Genomic DNA, 17357 nt, shown 5'->3' with positions numbered 1-17357 from the left:
CGCCCCTTTCTGTGACATCAGCCCCATGAAGTCATGTGATTTCAGACACATGATATCCATTGTAACCTGTAGTAAAAATACTGTTGACTAGATTTTGTAAAAGCCAGACTGAGGTTTAGGGGTCTCACATAACCAAATGTCCCAAATTACCCAAATTCAAACTGGTAAATTTTTTACAATGGAAATGTTTTTTTGTATAATTTAATTATATTTTATTTTTATTTTATAATAATTGTTATCATTCTTGAATCATTGACTCATCCTGATTTTCACATCTTTAAGTAACCTTTTTAACATTTGAATTTATATTATATTCACTAATAAAAATCAAAAGCTCAAACTAATTGTTTTTCTCAACTGATAATAACCGAAAAATGAATGGTTTTACCTATATGTTAGCAAATATTATTAGAGCGTGTTGAAGTAAATACTGACATTGTTAAATCCATAAAAAGTTTCATATAAAGGGCATTTAAACTAGGCTATGTCCTGTTACACATAGCTCTACTGTGGAATACATGAGGAAATCATCACAAACACAGAAACATAAAAGATAACATTAAGATTACCCAACTCTATCAGATTTAAGCTGATTTAAGAAAACTTTTTAGAGACAGTTGTGTCAATTGCCCAATTCTACCCAGATATAAACTCAATTGCCATAACCAAGAAATGTGTATTTAGAAACCTAGATACTGTTTTCATTTTGAAAACAGAAATACTATACACATTCAACTGATCCCATAGAACAATATTGACATGTTTCTTGGTCTTAACGTTGCCAAGGTATCTAATGGAGCTGACATTCACTCAACCATTGATCAGGCCTTATCTCTCATCCCAGTTGGTATGCTGATGGGAGACAGGGGAAAAAAGCTTGAGAGGATTTTTCTCATTCTGACAAAGACTAACACAAGATGTAATGGCCTGAGTCTGGCCTCGGGTGAAGACAGGAGTGCAGATAATTAGTGAGAGAGCTGGCGTCAGACAGAGTCGACCCTGCAGTGACCAGGACACACACAGACACACGCATGCACAAACACGCACACAGGTCACAGTCCCACTTAAAGGCAGATTTGGACTAAAGGAATAAATTATTTTTGAATTAATTATGAAACCAGGACAGAAAATGATTAATATCCTGCTCAATTAACTCCAACAAGCTTCCCCTTTTGTCACTCTCTGCTTTGTCTCTATATAAGACTTGCCTGGTGTATATACTGGACTTGTCTTTAGCTGTGCTACTCCTCTTCTCTGTTTTGTACGGTTACTACTCTTCAGGTTTGACTTCAGCCACACCTCTGCATTGTTTTACTTTGTTATTCATGTAAAGTGACTCACACAGCCCAGTTATCAGGAGAGGAGACAGATGGAGACAGACTGGGGCGGCTGTGGCTTAGGGGGTAGAGCGGGTCATCCACGAACCAGAGTGTCTGTGGTTCGATCCCTGGCTGCTCCATGCTGCATTCTAGCTGCACATAGATGCACTGTATGAATGTGTGGCAAAATTGAAAAAACAATATCTATTGTCACAAACAGTTGAAGAAGAAGAATATAAACCTGCACCACTGACAACTGGTGTAATCATCATGCATAGTTTAAAACATAAATACTGCCCCACACTGCTATGCATGAACTATCAGTAAATGCTTCAACCAAATACAGACATCTGCTGTAATGATGCGTGTGGACAGCAAGTGAAAGTCTTCTAACTGATCCATTAGCACAGTTTGTGTTAACAACACATCATCCTGATATCTGCAAAGAGCTGTTAACTGGTGTTAGCCGGCAATGACAGACTGAATAAAGTAGACTCCAGACAGTTTACTTCACTTACATCTTGTATAGGCAGAGATTATATCTCTTCAAGAAACACAAACAGAGCTCAGATCAGAGTATGTACAATATTTGTTCTTTGTCTATTCCTCTCATAGATGTGATCTTTAGATTAGATAGCCAGAGTCATCCTTAATCATGACTAAGCCATGTCAAGCCCACTATAGACTGTCACTATTCACATCACAATTTACAACATTGTCATGACATAAGGCAGCTCATATAACAGCACGTTTTTGTACACATTGTAATGATTTGATTTAGACATTTTAAACATCATGCAGCCCTAACTAAAGCACTCACAACAAGTACCTTCTGCATACAGATAACATGAAGCACAGATTAGGGATACTGCTTATCCTTTGAGGGTCATGGGGGGAGCTGCAGCCAATCCCAGTTGACATTAGACGAGAGGCTGTGTGTTGTATTTCAACATCAAACACTTAGTCCAAGCGACCTAGCTGGGGCTGTTCACAGGCTCTTCAAGAAAGTACTTTGTTATAATCCCATATCTATCCCTTATCAGACACAGAGCTCAATTTATGGACGTCTTTGGGTTTGAGCAGGGGGATCAGGGTCTAAGGCCATAAAGTTGTTCTGGGTGTCGGGTTGTCTGGCAGTGATCATATTCCTTTAGTTTGAACCTATAGTTGGTGAGCTCTACAGTGGTCCTCACCCATTTCCTTAAAAAAGGAGTGTCCTAGGCAGTGTCCGAGGGAGTTGCATAAATGCCTGATTTGCTCTTTCCCTTGTAACCACCTCCAGAAGGATGCTGTACTGAAGCCTTGACTCACCTTGCTATTAGCCTCAAGAAGATTTGTGGTCATTTCACTCTCAGTAGTCTATTACATCATCTGCGTAGCACGTAAGACTTAAACTCATTTCCTGCTCCGGTGGTGTCTCAACTCGGCAGTGATTTTGAAGAGCCAAGTTGTTCAAGCTTCTCAAGTAGCTAGTAAACTTCCATCAGTTCCATGATGGGTGTATGGAAAACGAGTAATAGTGACAGAACACTCTGTTGTATACCATAGTTCTACATGCAGGTACAAGGAATATACCTGCATGGAAATTATATAAACCTGCATGTAGAACCAGAGGTGAAAGCTCAACAAATCACCAAACAAAGAAAATGTTGTGTTGTTTATACGATACAGCTCCTTCTTTGGTGCAACAGCATACTACCGTTGCTACAATGATAGCTAGTTGGCTGTGTCACTGCAGACTACTGACTAGTTAAGTCATGTCTATGACCAGTTGATCAGTTTCAAAGCTTATGTAATCTTTCAAGGTAACTCTTTCCAATTCGAAGAGTCTGTGAGTGATCATGCAAATTAAGTAAAATGTTATAAATCACTGTAGACAAAACAAAACATTCGATCTCTTTTCAAAACCCTGAGCATATACTACTCGAATGCATAATTTGCTCAGCAGTGCATGTGACAACATATGCAGTTATGAATCAATTAGGACCAAACAGCTTTCTCACAGGAAACACATTGTTTGATTCATTCTTAGTTTGAGTTGTTAAATTAAATAGTACTGATTTTGATTCTTGCATATCAGTCTATAGTCTTTTTATAACCTGCACAAAGTGTTGTGAGTGTCTAAATATTACGATAAGATGCTTAAATAATGCTGCAGTCATTACACTTGAATAGTATATTTGCAACATGTCAAAAACCTAAATTAAAATCACAGTGAGACATTTCAAATAGTTTTAAAGACCATACCAATATCTACATTTACAACAACAGCCCCCCTACCCACCCCTACTCCCCCAAACACACATCACAGACACACACTTATCTCCCTTCATGTCTCCTTTCTGTCTGTCTGGCGGATTCTATGTCCAGTCAACTGGTGAACATGATAAATGACTATGGCTGGAATACAATTTTTCCTTGCGATAATACCAAAACATCTGGTAACCATTACTTCATACAGACCCCTCCCTTCCTCCTTCCTCCCAATTATATGCTGTTGTGTTTTCCCTCCACTAGGTGGCACACTTTCTTCAAAGTGACTTTTTTTCTTTAAGGGGTCGCTTAACCCCTGAAAGGTAAGGACTGCTGACAACATGCATTATTGTAAAGCTACTTTTGATGCTAAATAAGCCACTGATTGTTGCTTCAGTATTGCATTATTGGCCAGAATGAACAGATGGTGGCTATTTCATTTAATTTGTAACTTGAAAAAACTATTTTGATAGTAGAATGGAAAAAGACGAAGACGCAGAGAAGGAGACAAAACAAGAGGTGGAGAGAGAGGAAAGGAGAGAAAAGGGTGAGCCTTTGGTCAGCCTTTGAAACAACCCCCAGGAAACTCTATTCAGCCCTGCTGTACTACTATCACACTATGTGTCACACACACACACACACACACACACACACACACACACGCACGCACGCACACACACACACACACACACACACACACACGCACACACGCACACACACACACACACACACACACACACACACACACACACACACACACACACACGCAGGCCTGTATGCAGACAGATAGGGCTTTCCATCAAAGGACGATGACAAAGTGTGTTTTTTCTTCCTCTAATCAGACTTTGCCATGAAGGCGAAGTATTGGATCCATTAGCAGCCAAACCAAAGACAGCAAGCCCATTGTTCTCTTTATATAGATGGTAGGGGAAAAGAGAAAAAGAAAGAACCAGGAAATAGAGAAAAAAAGGATCTGAAGAATTTATAGCTTCTTACCATATGGAGCCTTCTTTCAATTAAGTCTGTGGAGAGCAATCAATAGCACAGCATGTCTTCAGCCCATTGCTTGGGATATAACATGGGTCACGCTACTTTTCCATCTTTGTACCAATGCAATGAAAACAAAGAAAAATGTAGTCCTTTACTCTTTCTTCTTCGTGTCTCAGTTTGATTATGTTCTTGGGTGAAGATGCAGTTCAAAATGTAATGGCTCTTAACAAGATGCCAAAGGCCACACTAAAATTAATGTTTACCTACAAACCATTTATTTAGTAATGATTTATTAATTTATTCAAATAACATCAAGATATCATTATGAAGAAATTAAGGGTTGGGCAACATAACTAGTCAATTGACCCACGGAAAAGTAAAGACATTTAGATAATTGCTTAATTGTTTGTTCCAAGAAACAAATGAAATGAATTGAATCCAGTTTCTCAAATGTAATCCGATGCTTTTCTCTTTTTTGCATCTTTGACATGTTTGTATTTAAGACTACTGGTTTGAAGAGTTATTGATTTTAAGATGCCATTTTAGGCTTATTTCTGCCAGCCTAATCCATGGCTAACTGGAGACAACAAGGATAAAAACATATTTTTTTATAGTATATGAATATTTTATTGTGTATTAATAGTTTTTATTTTCAGGCTTTGCTAAGCATATGATTTATATCTTGGTCATATAAAACATTATTGAACTTAGTGGAAGTTTGGTATACCAAAAGAAAGACTGTGGCTTCTGAGTCATTATCAATAACTCAGTCTGATTGCATTATCCATAGTTACAAAATCAATTTCTGCTTTAATCTCACTACACAAATTATTTTAAAAATCTCAGTAAAGAAAAGGACAATACAAAACATAATTGAACTATATCTGTATTATAGTCAGTTTAAGAGTAGCTGCTCTGTCAAACGTTGGTTGAGGTGGTTCGGGCATCCGATCAGGATGCCTCCTGGGCGATTTCCTTTAACAGTTTTCTGGCACATCCAATTGAAAGGAGACCCCAGTGTAGAGTCTCCCATCTGGCCTGGGAAGGCCTTGGGATCACCCAGGAAGAGCAGGGGGAAAGCATTCCTGAGGAGAAGAACATCTGGAATACCCTGCTTTTCCTGCTGCCATCATGGAAGGAAGGGTGCTTTCACATTTGTATGAATAATGATTAAGGTACATTTTCCCTTTTCAAATCAACAATAATATAAACAATTAAATATGTCTTTACAGTTTATTACTTTAAAACTACACAGTTAGTCTACTCTATTTTAGTCTATTCCACAGTTCGTCACTCTCAGCTAACAAACATTCTCTGAATGAATACAGATTTATTCAATATTATTTTCAATAAATCTTGCCAACCTGGTTTCTTCCACATCGAGTATTTTTATTCCATAAGTGAGATGCACCAGCAAATATCATAATATAAACTACATTGTATTTGATAGTGCTATTTCCTCACTCATTTTGCACTAGTCAATACATAGTCACTAAAGGGGAAATGATGACCTCTGTGTAACTGAGCTTTAGATAAAAATTAACCCAGCTTAGAATCATCAAAATATTGTAAATTATCTTTAAAAAAAAACAAATGACCTGAATTCACTACCATCTTACTCACTCTCCTCTGTTTCTCTTTTACTTTGATTGACTGTAGTGGGAGTAGGTCAGTCGGGCAGTCAATTTGTTGGCCATTAGGTGCCATGTTGGCATGTCTCACACCTCTGGATTCTGGGTGGCCGTCTCACTACCTCTGTGTCCCTCACAATCCAACCCAAGTTTGTCCAGGGAGAAAACACATCTTACTTCCTCAGTTTCAATCATTTCTAACTTGTTTTTTAATCAAAGACAAAAGCGTCAATCTCTGCTGAACAATAGTCTCAATATGCAAAGTGTAGCATTAGTGTTGTCTTGTTTACACAACTTTCATAGACTGCGTCAAAATAGTGCAATACATTCTTGATGTTATACCACTGCACTAAAATACAAGGGGCCTCCCGATGTTACAGCTTTTACAGAAGGTTGACAAACACATCAAGGGAGCCAAATTTAGCAAATTTTTGTTCTAACAATATTACTGTTATTAAGTAAAAACAGTTGTCCCCTTTTTAGATTGCAGCTCGTAAATCTTTTTCCGTTTTCTTTTCTTTCTATTTTTTACAATTCCTCCTTCTTGAACTTGCTGCTTCTTCTTGTACCAAGGCATCGTATAATAATAATAACAACAATCATAACTAACTAAGTGAATAGTTTTTAGGAATGCTCTATGATGTTTTGTTTTTTCTCTTTTCTTAATTCAGTTTTAAAATAAAACTAAGAACCAAAAATTACATTACAAGGAGTATTGAAATAAAAACAAATTTGTGTTAAACACAATAAAACTTGACCTACTCTCACCAACCCGGTTGCGATTCACAGGTCTCAAGCAAATACATTTATATATAGAATAAAATCATAAGAAGAGTACTGACCGTTCTCAGAGCCTGATGTTGCTGAGCAGACAACAGAACTTCACCACCATAAGCATTTATCCTGGTCTAACCTTGTATAGCTGTGATCAACTTACTAGAAGCAAGAAGTTCGACTAAATGTCATGTCTTGGAAAAAGCGCAATTCCAGTTGATTCACTGTCGTGCTTTCACCTGAAAGGAGATGGGATCATTGCAACGCCTTTGGATCTGTGACACCCATCAAGCACACTTCATTTGGAAATGAGACTGTTGTAAAGAGATACAAATTATCCAGCAACATTAGTAATTAACAACATACCCCAGAACACAGACACACATACACACTTGAGAGGTCTGCTTAGCGCAGACCTGTCTACCGGTGTTTTTGATCACCAGGTCTGGGAACACATATAAAACATGGTAAAAGGTGAACACACACATGTGTGGCCATAACACTGTCAAACACAGCTACACACAAGCACACACATGGACAATAATGGAGCCTGGGTTTTATGCTTTTTGTTGTGTCTGGCAGTTAGTGCAGTGTGTGTCCCTAACACCATTACAGAAGTGTGTGACATGATGAGAACTAATGGGCTAACTGGCTGGCAGAGGATGGGGATTAACATGGGGGGGACACCAGGAACACATCCTGGACTAAATAGTGTAGTTGGTACAGGCTGCGGGAGCAACAATTGCATTCAAGCTGTCATTTATGCAGCACAATAGTTAACTCAGCTCTTACTATTAGCCCCTATGTATGAATGTGTGTAAGCTATGTATTCAGACAGATAAGGAAAGACATGAGGACAGTAAAAGTAATAAAAAAAAGACAAACGGAGGGAGAGGAACGAAATGGATAATTCATTAAAAAAGGAGAATAGAATAAATAAAAAATAGCACAAGATAAAAATAAGAATACATTAAAAACTTTATCACCATGTTGCATTTACATGTATTGAGATGAGATACAGCCATCATGTACACAAAAAGTTCTGCGCATTGCTTTCAACTTCCACTCCCTTAATTGTATTTGCTCCAAAAGTTAAGAGGTTCTTCCTTGGTCCATGCCCCAACCTTCCACCAAGTTTCAAGAAATTAGGATCAGCGGTTTTTGCACAATCCTACTAACAATTCTCAGTAGATAAAGAAAAAAGGAAAACCTGTCCTGTAGCACCACCCTGTGACTTCACAGTGCAATTCCCCTGATGTTTTTCAGTAAAGAGAATTAGAGTCCTATCTTACACCCAGTGCAAAGCAGCACCAGGTATACCAAAGGAGTGTTTGCACATTACATCACTAAACTAAACCTACGAGTCAGAGCAGATCTCCAGCAGCTGAATCCCAACTCAATAATCAAGTGTCCTCAAGGACATATTATGTTGCACCTTTCACAGATTGTCGAGCTCTATGAGGCCACTTGTGTTTTGTGAATATAAGCTATACAAATAATATTTGATAGATTGATTCAAATACTCTGCTTACTCTCCCCTCATTTCACTTAGTGTGCTGCTCTGCCTCCCTCTACTCCTAGGTAATCCCCTCTGATTACCCTGCCCTATACATTCTCCTGGATATGCCCTCGAGATCAGCTACCTCTGCCTCTAGTGTTTTTGGATGTTGCATAGTTTACTTAAAGGGGACATAGCATGCAAATTCCACTTTGTTAGTGCTTCTACAGGTTAATGTGGGTATCTGGCATGTCTACCAACCCAAAAACTCTGGGGAAAAAACACTCGCGCGTTTTGTTATAGTTCCTCTAAGTCAGAAACGTCATGCTTGAGCGACTCGATTGCGCTTCCTGGGTATTGTGTCGTAACAAGGCACTGGAAGTCTCCCTACATGGTCTTGGCCCACCCCCCCCTGTCCCCCCCATCCCCCGTCCCCCCACACTCGTTACTTCCGGGTTTACACCGGAGGCAGCGCAGCGCCGTTCCCAAGCACGCAGCCGGGCTGTTCACACAGGACGAGCATTTCTCCGCTGGTCAGCCCGCGATTCACTCACATGTGGCATTTGTCTGGATCGTTGGGACTGGGAGGCTGCAGCAGCTGCTCGGGAGCGACCGCTCGCTCTCCCGTGCGTGAGCTGGAATTTGTGTCAGCGCCACACAGCCAGCAGTGTGGAAGACTTCCGCAGTGTTCAGCTCTACTGTAACCCCCGAACCCCGACATTCAACGGGTACAACAACAAGCGGAGAAAGCAGAATCGCGGGCTGACCTTATATATACAGTCTATGGGGCTGACCAGCGGAGAAATGCTCGTCCCGTGTGAACAGCCAGGCGGCTGCGTGCTTGAGAACGGCGCTGCGCTGCCGCAGACTTCCGCAGTGTTCAGCTCTACTGTATGCCGGGGTACAGTAGTTACGCCGGGGTACAGTAGTTACGCCGGGGTACACCGGACGCGGAAGCGCCGCTGCGAGGCAGCGCAGCGGCGCTGCCTCGCAGCGCCGCTGCGAGGCAGCACAGCGCCGTTCTCCAGCACGCAGCCGCCTGGCTGTTCACACGGGACGAGCATTTCTCCGCTGGTCAGCCCCATAGACTGTATATATAAGGTCAGCCCGCGATTCTGCTTTCTCCGCTTGTTGTTGTACCCGTTGAATGTCGGGGTTCGGGGGTAAATGATGGTCTTCATAGCCCCCCCCCACCTCTCTTTCTCTCTCTGTCTGTCTGCTTGTGTGCTTGTAGTGGATGGGCAGAGGGGGACATTTAATTATGTGATTGGGAAAATTAAAACTCCAGGACAACAGAAGGGGAATACAAAGTATGGGATGCATATTTGATAATTTATATCATATAAAATATGTAATTTATATCGTTTAAAATCATGGGGGGAGAGGGGGGAGGGGGGAGCTGGCTCATTAGCATTTAAAGGAACAGGCACTCAAAACAGGTCACTCTGTGGAGGGCTGTTTTATACAGGGTAAAAAGGGTGCTGTTTTAAATGATCCTTGTGGTATTTTGACCAAAGTATGTTACAGACATTTCATTAAGACCCCAAGGAACCATATCAACTTGTGGTAAAATGGGCATGCTATGTCCCCTTTAAAATTGATCAACCGTATTCCGATGTTTTCCACCCCAAAGGAACCCACAGGTAATAATGAGGTCCAAATTAAGGCAATATATTATCCTTATTCTTCTTGCAGTCAATTACTTTGTATGTTGGTTTACATCAAATACTAAACTAAGTTAAGTTGCACTTATATGTATACTTATATATGTACACTTATTGGAAGTTGCTTTATTGGAAGTTTTTGGTTGGTTAAAATACGTACAGGCAATACAACAAGTCCTCCCACATGCTGAAGATGAGAAACAATAATTTCTTTTGCCTCCAGCTTTAAATTTGACAGCTTCATTATTTCAGGCACTGTCCTCTGTCGTAGTTACTCTCACTCGGTTTAACTTCAGTAACGCAGTAGTTAACAAACCATTACTATCTAAACAATCACATGGCTGGTTAGCAACAGGTTTTTCAAGGATTTTGGAAATGAAGGGCAGGTTTGATATGGATCTATAATTAGCTAAAACATCTGGATCAAGAGTGTTACATTTTAAGCAGAGGTTTAATTACCGCTACCTAAAAGCTTGTGGTACGTAGCCGGTTAACAAAGACATATTAATCTGATTTAATATGGAACTGTCAATTAGGAGAAAAACTTCCTTAAAAAGTCCAGTTGGGACAGAGTCTAATAGACCAGTTGATGGTTTAGAGGTTGAAGCATGTGAAGTCAGTTCAGGAAGATCTATGGAAGTGGTCCAAATATATATCTGGTGCTACAGGTGGTTCTATGGTTTCTGTACTAGACAATGTATCTAGTATATAGTGGGAAGCTCATGAAATCATTGCTCCTCAGAGTTAGAGGAATAGATCAGTAGAGCTATGACTCTGTCAGCCTGGCTATAGTGCTGAAGAGGAACCTGGGGTTGTTCCTATTTTCTTCTATTAATAAAGAATAAGAGGTTCTGGCATTTCTGAGTGCTTTCTTGTAAGTTATCAGGCTATCTTTCCAGGCTAGGTGAAAATCATCTTGGCTGGAGGAACGCCGCTTCCTCTCCAGCTTCCATGATGTCTGTTTTAAAACACGTGTTTGAGGTTTACCATGGAGCTAATCTCCTCTGATTTACTTTCTTCTTTTTCAGCAGAGCGACAGTGTCAAGGGTTGTTTGTAATGAGGCTGCTGTACTATTATCAAAGATATCAACTAGTGTGAGAGTGAAGTTTTGATAACTTTCCTGTATTGTACTGACACATGGCTGTAAAGTAAATGTCAGAGGATAACAGAATTTTTGCCCAGAATCAGTGTAGTCAATAATTGTAAATTCAAATGTAATTAAAAATGGTCAGACAAAAGAGAGTTTTGAGGAAATATAATTACCTTTTCAATGTCTATGCCATATGTCAGAACAAGATTAAGAGTTTGATTTAAACAGTGAGTGGGTTTATTCACATTGAGTCTATTAATGAGTTAAATGCTGAACTAAGGCTACAATTGTCAACATCTACATGAATGTTGAAATCATCTACTCTAATGACTTTATCTGTCTGACAAAAATTCAGAGAATTCCGATAAAAAGGCAAGGAGCAGGTGGACGATATATATAATTAGATATAACTGGGTTTTCACTGTGCAGAGAAAAATGTCTCACTGCCAATAGTCACTATTACTACTAGTATACTGCCCCTGTTAGATCGACCAAGATAGGAATGCATATGTAACTGATTAAAAGGCTGGCTAAAACAGTTGGATAAAGTTATTTCTCTACAACCGCTTAATTCAAAGATACCAATAATCCCATATCACACTTGTGTGCTCTCCACAAAAGTTTAGGCATTACATTGGATACCCTGGATAACTGCAGTTCATACACATCGAGGAGCATTTCAATGGAATTTGGAGGCCCATGACAAAAATGACTTGGGGACCCAGACTGCAGCGGATCATTCGGTCAGCTGAGAAGGTCATCGGCTGTGACCTGCCGGCTCTCCTACACCTGTTCCACTCCAGGACCAGGAAGAGAGCAGGCAAGATCATTGCTGATCCTTCCCATCCCGGCCACCACCTATTCCAGAGACTCCCATCTGGAAAAAGGTTCCGGGCCATCAAGACTAAAACCTCGCGCCACCTGAACAGTTTTTTCCCCATGGCAGTGGGGCTCACAAACAAGCCCCCTGCATCACACTGACTCTGCCCCCCCCCCCCCCCCCGCACATAATTTATAACTTATATATTATTGGCACTATCCCGGAACCAATCACTGCACCTTAGCACCGCACGTGCCCATAACATAACTTAGTGTTCTTTCTGTATATATTGTTGTTTTATGTCCGATTTGTTGTTATGTCCAAATGCACCAACCACACCAAGGCAATTTCCTGTATGTGTAAATATACTTGGCAATAAAAAGAATTCTGATTCTAAAACAGAACCAAACCTAACCCTCCCCCCAAGAAACACACCCCCAACCAAAACACATGATTCCAATGTTCAAACAATTGTTTTAGTATCAAAATTAAAGACAAAGTCCAAACTTTGCATACAAATAATACTGACAAGGCTGCTGCGTATCTGCTCAAAAAGTCTGGGTCAACCGCTTGATTCAAGCTTTCAAGCAGTAGACACTAAAAGAATGTTGTCACTGGCAGGTAATCTGACATCTTACATCTGACCCCTCTCATGTGTTACTTGAGGAATATCAGCTTCTGCCATCTAACAGAAGATTCAGAGTCCCACAGGCTTGACTGCACAGACTGAAGATCTCTTTTGTTCCTCAGTCTGTGAAATTGTTAAGTCAGAGTTTGAGATACAAGTAGGCCTTAGTGTTTCGGTGTGGTCGAAGTAATGCATTTTAAAGGAATTGCAGTACAGCCACTTTAAATGTTCGATGCAATGGCATCTCTTTGTGTATAATGTTTGTAGAAATCTTTTTTGATCTGTTGTGTAATCATATGTTTGTGTTTATGTGAAGCAATCTATGCCTTGGGATGCAAGACAAATTTCAGAAGAGATTCTTACAATCAAGTCTAATCTAATCTAAAATAAATAAGTGCAAAATAAGTGCAAAACCACCAACAAGCAATCTTAAGTCATTATAGCCTTCAACCAAACCTCTGAACATATACACTTTTTGCAGAAAGTTAGTAGCATGGGGTTTCCAACAATGGTTTTGTTTCTGTCTCCTTTACATAGCTTATTGTAGAATTTAAGTGGGTTCTCCCAAGATTGTTGTTGCTGTGAAGTAACATAATCAGCTGTCGCACCCCTTTTCACATCTGGTAAACAGACAAATTAATATCAGTAGTGTTGATTTTTTTCATTATCTGAGAATGTAAAGGATCACACTGCTAGAACAGAAAAATAGTCTTCCTAAACATGTGTGTACCAAAATTAAATATGGGTATGTTTACACATTTATGCATTTGTATTCTGCAGCTTGTTCAAATTAGCACAGGCATGTTTTTTATATTTGTTTATTTATCGACCTGGTTATTGTGTACATTACAATAAGTGGGAATTACATTCCATATCTGACCACATGGACAGTAATAAGAGCCATTTGTGGTCATTGAATGCCCTCTAGTTGACGTGAGTGTAAACTACACCGACTGACATTTAAATGATACCTGTGTTTACATTATTTCTAATCATGTTTTATTAATATTTATTAAAAGCCACACTCAACCACATTTCCACCATCCACCTTTCCAACTATTGGAAACCAACCTTCGGGAGGTTTCCTAAAGCTTTGTAATAGTTTATAACTACTGCGTCTTCCAGTTATGGGATGGTCTGACTTGCCATAATTGTATGAGTGTGTGTTTCCCATGTATTTAGCTTTGCTAAAAACTTTCTTTCTGTGTCCATGTGAATCACTGCCCACATTAATCCTGTCCAAAAATGGAAATAAGCTTTTCAACCAGTATTTTTGTAACTGGGAATCAAGTCCATGTTTGTTGGTATTTATGTGTTAATCTGGGTGTGGCACAGGACGTTGCCACTGGGGGTCTCCCAACACAGCCAGACACAAACCAATCAGGTTTCAACATGCTTTAGTTCATCATCTGCCAAATCAACAAACATAAATTCAAAAATAGCAACTGAAATCACCTGGCAGCTCAACTCTCTGGCTCTGTCCCCCGTGGCAGCTCTCTTAGCCTCCTTTTAAACTAGGGAGTAATCATTCAGCCAGGTCTAATCGTGGCTAATTCTAGCCAGGCTTTAATAAGCCTTGTGTCCGCCACCTGCATGCAGCTCAGAATAATCGATTGTAGAAAAGAAGATATAATGTCCCCAAAAGAGGCCAAATCCAGTGCGGTGTGTTTTTTCTGCAGTAGAGCCTCAGATGATGTTTGAGCTAAATGAACAATTCTAACTCATATTTTCAAAGAAAGGAAACATGTCATAATCAACAAGGCAAAGGAGACATCATGGTACTTGTCAGACAGAGATACTTGCATGAGCATACTATAGAGACTCATACTGAGATATTCTAAATTGTGGAAGGGCATCGAGATTTCTCTCTAAGAGAGGTAAAATGCTTTTAACTATGAAGATGCTGCTGGCAAGGGGGACGAGACAAGGTCAATTACTAAGAAGTCATCCAAAGAGTTGAAGAGAAACCAGCTTAACACTTCTGAGAGGGTGTTGAAAAAGCAAGGGCTACTTTGGTCACCATGTGTCAATGTTATACCAAAATAAATTGTACGGGTAAAATGACATGACTTAAGGCATCTGTAATATCTAGTCTCTAATTAAATTTCTGAATGTACATGGCTAGACAACACAGCCAAAAAGAAAGGAAAAAGATAGAGATACATTAATATCATTATGATTATAATTATTCATATTATTATAACCATCATTATCATTATTGTTTGACAATATTGATAATTATCACAATTAATGTTATATTGTTAATTTTTCTTTTAAGATTAAAGAGAGATTATTCATTTATTTATCTCTCTATCCTGGGTGAAGGCTGTGGTCTTAAAATTCTCTCTATGGGCAGAGAAGGACCTTTTTTTAAAAAGAAATTTTCACAAATGTGTTGTTTCAAGGACAAGTGGCATAAAACAGAGTTTCTAATACTTGGCCCTAAACACCTTAGAGACACATTATCTAATGATATAGCTGCGCTAGACGACATTGCCCTTGCTTCCAATGAAACAGTCAGGAACTTGGGAGTGATCTTCGATCCCCATTTGTCGTTTAATTCTCACTTAAAACAAATTTCTAGGACCGCCTTCTTCCACTTGCATAATATCTCATGAATCAGACATTTCCTGTCTCAAAAAGATGCAGAAAAACTAGTCCACGCCTTTGTTACATCCAGACTTGATTATTGTAATTGACTCTGCAGCTTGTCCAAAATGCTGCAGCACGTGTCCTGACAAGAACCAAGAAAAGAGACCACATTTCTCCTGTATTAGCTTTGCTACACTGGCTTCAGGTTAAATCTAGAATAGAATAAAAAAATATCCTCCTCACCTTCAAGGCCCTTAATAATTTGGCACCATTATACCTCAAAGAGCTGTTAGTACCATATCAACCCACTAGAGCACTGCGCTCCCAGAATTCAGGCTTACTTGTCGTCCCTAAAGTCTCTAAAAGTAGAGTAGGAGTCAGAGCTTTCAGCTATCAAGCTCCTCTCCTGTGGAATCATCTCCCACTTTCAGTTCGGGAGGCAGACACCATCTGTACGTTTAAGAGTAGGCTTAAAACCTTCCTTTACGATAAAGCTTATAGTTAGAGCCGGTCCAGGCCTGTCTTGGACCTGCTCTTAGTTATTCTGCTGTAAGTCTAGAATGTCGGGGGACACAAGTCACATGGAGCTTCTCTTTCCTCTTTTCCCTCATTATCACATTAATATCTTATCAATACATATCACTGACTTGACTTCTTCCCTGGAGACCTTGTGCTTTATCGTGTGAAGATCCAGGACCGCAACTGTGGCCACATCGTGGATCATGAAGGTGGATCACGAATCAGAGATTGTGTTGGTGGATCGTGGATCGTGTTGGCAGCTGATCGTGGATAGTGGTGGTGGATCATGATCGAGGTGGCAGCTAATGGTGGATCATGATGGTGGATTGTGATAGCTGCAGTGGATCATGACAATGGATTGTGGATTATGGTGGCATCTGATTGTGGTTGTGGATCCTGACCGTTGTGGAAGCTGATCGTGGACTATTATTTTCAACAAGACTGCTTAATATACAATATGCCTACTCACATACTCTACCAATACTGACAATAACCCCTCAATTCATTTACTTTCCATTATGTTACAAAATGGCCACACTGCTGTTTGGCATATAGGGTCTTCCTTTCCTCTTAATTGTAGGAGGTAGTCTCTCTGGCCTTTTGAGTGGAGGTGCCTTGTTCCAACAAGCTCTTCTCCCTTTTGCAGTGCTTAGAAACAAAGAAATAACAAATAACCAAACAAATATATTGTTTATACAACATGGTGTTATATAGGAAATATATTTACAGGGAACATTGCACATATTGTAAGTCATTACCTCAATAGGTCAAGTGCTTATCAATCTATCAACAAATGATCAATGGTAGCTTAATCAATGGCAGCTGGATCTTGGTCTTCTCCATCACCACAGTATTGTTTAAACTAACTTGTTGGAGGTGGATGTATGCTTTGTCAATAAGGCTCCAACACTCATGCCTGACTCATGAATCCACCTGGGTTCAACGCACTCCTGACAGAGTTCAACAAAATATTCCTCATACACATGATTGCAGTCAGGCCACTGTGATAGAATTCTCCCTCCTGCTATTGACAAAAGTATTGAGCAGCATTTGTGTTGGTATAAAAAGTTCTATAATAGCAGGCAGCATTTTCATGCTTGCTCAACAAAACATATCTACTACCCGGTACTCACCACACCAGGTGTGGTGAGTACCGGGTAGTAGATATGTGAGAGGGCGTCAATTTCATAGTTTTTTAATACATTTGGTCAATGCATTAGTAAATTAAATTATTGCTGTCCATCTACTATTTTTATTTAAATAAATGGAATTTTAATATACTATGCATTTAGTCAAAAGGGTGTGTGTTTAGATTTTCTAGGACAGCCAGGCCTTCATCATTTTTGCGTACGCATAGTCTGAGGACATTCCAAATTTTTCGCAGAGTACAAACAAATTTGGGTATGAACATATTGATGAATCCCAGATCCGTGTGTCAAACGTTCGTACGCACCGCTTAAGCACAGATTTGTGCGTACGCGCTGTTAGTAAATGAGGCCCACTGTCTATTTCCCTGTGTTTTCTCCAACATTTTCCTCTTCACTACTGTGGAGCATTTGTTCCCAGTTTATCTCCTTG

The sequence above is a fragment of the Hippoglossus hippoglossus genome, chromosome 1 (assembly GCF_009819705.1).
Source record: "Hippoglossus hippoglossus isolate fHipHip1 chromosome 1, fHipHip1.pri, whole genome shotgun sequence".
In the NCBI taxonomy this organism is placed as follows: Eukaryota; Metazoa; Chordata; class Actinopteri; order Pleuronectiformes; family Pleuronectidae; genus Hippoglossus; species Hippoglossus hippoglossus.
This window is presented reverse-complemented; position numbering follows the sequence as displayed.